Below are 4377 nucleotides of genomic sequence, written 5' to 3'. Positions count from 1 at the left end.
GCTGGAATAGTGAGTGTCCCCATGTCGGTGCTGGAATAGTGAGTGTCCCCGTGTTGGTGCCTCATGTTGGTGCTGGAATAGTGAGCGTCCCCGCGTCAGTGCTGGAATAGTGAGCACCCCGCGTCAGTGCTGGAATAGTGAGCGTCCCCATGTTGGTGCCTCATGTTGGTGCTGGAATAGTGAGCTCAGTGCCCCCTATGTCAGGAAGGGCAGGAGCCCAGTCCCTCAGTGTAAGTCAGACTCTGGAGGTTGCTCTGAGAAGTGTGGAGGTGGAAAGGGAGAGCGGGAAGGGGCAGAGCAGGCATGGCCCCAGGACCCAGTTAGGCAGCCCCCGGGACATCAGGCATCAGCCGCAGAGCTTCACTCTTGGTGTAAGTTGGTCGTCGTCACCTATTTCTATAAATTCATTAAGAGAAAAGCATAACGATGTCTTTCTGAACAATGCAGATTACAAAGGTTTTTGAGAATGCTTTGCTTTTGACAGCAGCGTCAAATACAATTCCTGCAAATACAGGAAGCGCAGGTTTGGCAGGTGGCGCCCTCCTGAGGCCTCGCGGCTCCCTGTGCGTTCGGGTTCACCTCCTCCCTCTCTCGTTCCTGAGTCAGGTTCTGGGCTCTTCCACTGCATAGACATCCTTGGAGTGGCCACCTGGCTGCCAGGGCCCCTGTTCCACCTTCAGCAGGGAGCGTGTTCCAGCTTCAGCTGTTGTCAACAGGGGCCGTGAGATCATGGCCCAGCGTCTGCCCACCCAGCCAGCTGCGTCGGGCACTGGCCGACTGTGCAGTGAGCAGCTCTCACCCTCTCTCTGTGGACACAGCACCCACTCAGTCCCTCCATGCCAGATGGGAGGTCTGGGGAGCCCCTCCAGCAAACACGCACCGCGCCTTGAGGCCTGGAACGGAGGAAATGCATTGCCAATAACCTCTAAGCTCACAGAGGCCAGCCCGGGGCAGAACCATGCAGCCAGCATGGGGCATCCGCCAGCACGGGTGGGCAGTGAAGAGAGGACGGCTCCCCTGAATCCTGGAGGGGTGGGGGTGCCAGCCAGGCACGGAGCTGGGTGGGCACGGGAGGGCATGGGTGTCTGAGCGGTGGGACTGCAGCAGCAAGACTCTGGTCTGGATTTTATAGGCTGTGCGCTGGGCCTGCACGTGGAGGAAGAACCAGCCCTGCTGGTTCTGAGGCCGCCTCTGCCCCTGGCGAGGGTAAAGGGGGCTCTCAGGGTGGCCTACCTGTGGCCCCGGGGCCACCCTTAGCTTCCCAGGAATGGGCAGCCACAGAACCCTGAGCTGCTCCCAGAGGTCTCTCCTGGGGGAAGCCCTGCCCTTTCCCGCTCCCACCTGGCAGCAAGAGAGGGCGGGGAATGAGGGCCTGTGGTGTGCAGCAGGACTGGTCAGGGAGCAGCCCTTGAGGGTGCTTCTGGTAGGGTCCACCTGCCTCCCAGGGGTCTTCAAGATGCACCTCTGCAGGCTTCTCCTCTGCAGGCTTCTCCTCAGCACTCCTTATCTAGCATGTCGGCCCTACAAAGGGAGGCCTGGGGGCCTCTGTCCGTTGCTGGGTCCTCAGGGTCTGGCACAGCGCCCCGCACAGAGTCGGAGTGTGGTCACACTCGCTGATGAACCAGCCTGGCCAACCCCCTGGAGCCGCATGGTTCAGGGCCCACAGCTGGGGCCCTCCAGCGGCGCCATCACATGACAGACCTCAGACTGCTGTGTGCCCTCTCACCCTCCTGATGTGGCACCCACAGACCAGCAGGGTCTTCAGGCAGCCCGTGCCTGCGGGGGCTCACCCAGCCCCACAGGCCTTTCCACTGGGCACCTTCTTTTTCTGCTTTTTTTTTTTTTTTTGGAATAAGTAGCAAGGTCTTTATCATTATCACCAGTAACAGACTCTAAACCCAGAGGAAAGCATTCAGGAAGTTTTCCTGCTCAGCTGCTGGTTTATTTTAAACTGTCAGAGTTGATAGCCCAATCCACTTTTTGATGTAACTATGATGGTTTTAGGAGATTTAGACATGATTTTTTTTATAGCATGAAAAAGAAAAATAGAACTGAATATGTGATAATGATGAATCCTTCGACTTTTGTGTCTGAAATGGCTTCTAGGCATGAGTTATTGCATAATAATTCATGCCCTGTTGTGTCTTACTGCTTAATAAGCCTATGGAAAATGGTGATGTCGGAACTGCCTTTCTGTTGTCATGTAGGTGCTGTTGAAATTGTGCTTGTGTGGTAGTTGAGGGGAGAGCTGAGGGCCCTCACTGATGAAGCCATCAAGGGCACCCCCAGGAGAAGCCATTCACGGGCTGCATACCAGAGGCCGGGAAAAAATGAAAAGATCTGTTGGCATCAACTTCTCCTCCAAGAAACCACAGGGTTTCCTACTAATATGGCCACCAGCTCCTCGCTCTCCCGGTATCTCGGCCACCAGCTTCTCGCTGTCCAGGTATCTCAGCCACAGAGACGCTGACTCAGTCCTGGACACACGTCTGAAGTTGACATTGTGTCTTAGGTGGAAACAGCCATTTGCATTTGCGTAGGTGTGGATTTGCTTGCACCCAAGGCCTCCATCACAGGGCATGGCTCCTGACATCCAGCTCGAAAAGGGCAGAGAATCCTTAGGGCTGCTGGTCCCACGTGGCGGACCCTGGTGCCTGCCTTTATCATAGCTTCGGGCCACAGCTCACCTTCTCACTAGACCGTGAGCTCGTGGGGCTCAGACCCCTTCTGCTCTCACCTCAGAACCCACCAGCAAAGGCCTGCGGCCGAGCCAGTCACTGTGAGCCAGAGTGGGATCAAAGCAGGTATGAAAGGAGCGTCTGCGTTAGTAGCGCAGTCTGCGCAGTTTCACTAGTTGGGAATCTTTATTCTGAGGAGTTAATCCAAGACGTGTTTTCTAAGCAGCTCAGGACAAGGACTGTGGCCCAGGTGTTTCTCTCACCACAGAGACGACTCTGACACGCACTCGGGCATTGCGTGAACGCTTCGCGAACACGTGCACCCGGCCACTGACCCGTCGCACAGCGAGCCCTGATCGGCGCTGCAGGAAAATGGCACTTGGGGAGGGAAGAAGCCCCATGGCCAGGAGCAGCCTGGGCCATGTGTGTTACACACAGCAATAGACGGATGGTCCTGCCCCCTCTCTGTCCACCACTTTCCAGCCAGGAGACACGGATCAAGTCCCTTCCCCGCTCTGGGCCTTCGTGTACAACACAGGGCAGCTGACCTGTGACGGCCAGGCTCTTTCAGGTCTGGGCGGTTCCTGTGCCCCAGGACCAGGTGTTCAGGCCCATCAGGCCCCGTCCTCTTCCCAGGGCAGAGCCAGTTCTGTCTGTGGGCTCCCTGGGAAGAATGCTGGGAGTCAGGGTTAGTGAGGACAGGGCACGAGCTGCACCCCGAGGGCCGCTGGAGGCCACAGAGTCCTGTCCACACCGTGACTGTGACCCAGGGCCCATCCACAGGTTTCCTTTGTTCTGGTGAGCAGGCCACAGAAACTGGCTCCAGCAGCCAGCGGAGCTGCAGAGTGATCAGGCGACTGCTATTGAGGGCGATTCCGCTGCCGCCACTGCCCTGAGAGACCCTCTCAAGGCCTAGGGACCCCTCAGCCCGCACGGGAGGCTGGCTCACTGGCACGGCCAAAAGCGACTTTGTTTTGTCTTAGCCAGCTGCTTGTGCTCGTGTATTTATACACAGGAGAAAGTGCAGTTGGCCGTGGGAGAAGTTCATTTTGTTTAATTTTTAATCAGAGACCACTGCAGAGTCGCACTCGACAAATTCGAGTGCAGAGGAGGGCTCGTTGCATGGGGCTCCTAAGCTCGCGGACAGAGCCCCAGGCCGCTGCCTGACCCTCCCAGCTGGAGTCAGGCCAGACTCCAGCAACACTTCCGGAATGCTCCACACAGCCGGTGTCCTGCTTCCCCACACTGGGAGCACCTCACGCAAGTGTCCTCGGTGATTCTGCATCTTTAATCCTCCCCATTTTTTGTTTGTCTGTTTTTGAGACGGAGTCTCCCTCTGTCGCCCAAGCTGGAGTGCAATAGTGCAATCTCGGCTCACTGCAACCTCCACCTCCCAGGTTCAAGCGATTCTCATGCCTCAGCCTCGCGAGTAGCTGGGATTACCTGCATGCACCACCACGCCCAGCTAATTTTCGTATTTTTAGTAGAGATGGCTGGTCTCAAACTCCTGACCTCAAGTGATTCACCAGCTTCGGCCTCCTAAAGTGCTGGGATTACAGACATGAGCCACTGTGCCTGGCACCCGCTTTAATTTTGTTTGACTTTGTTTGTGGCATCATTTAGTGGAATGGGGTCACGTGAGTTTCGTAGCCAGAGGTCCTGAGTTGGAATCATGGTTGGGCCACTTCACTACTTGGGA

At 56.6% G+C, this 4377-nt stretch overlaps 1 long non-coding RNA gene across 1 annotated transcript in view; it reads left to right on the top strand.

Moving 5' to 3' along the window:
* The window catches only part of LOC111531450, a 10180-nt gene extending 6087 nt beyond the window's left edge, over window positions 1-4093 (top strand). The window contains exon 4 of the long non-coding RNA XR_002728292.2: window positions 2208-4093. This is a non-coding gene — a long non-coding RNA (uncharacterized LOC111531450). The remainder of the gene's footprint in view (window positions 1-2207) is intronic.
* The last annotated feature ends 284 nt before the right edge of the window (window positions 4094-4377 follow it).

Source organism: Piliocolobus tephrosceles, chromosome 15, assembly GCF_002776525.5.
Source record: "Piliocolobus tephrosceles isolate RC106 chromosome 15, ASM277652v3, whole genome shotgun sequence".
NCBI classification, from domain to species: domain Eukaryota; kingdom Metazoa; phylum Chordata; class Mammalia; order Primates; family Cercopithecidae; genus Piliocolobus; species Piliocolobus tephrosceles.
Note: the sequence above shows the minus strand (reverse complement) of the source record. Positions and strands in the feature narration are given on the sequence as shown.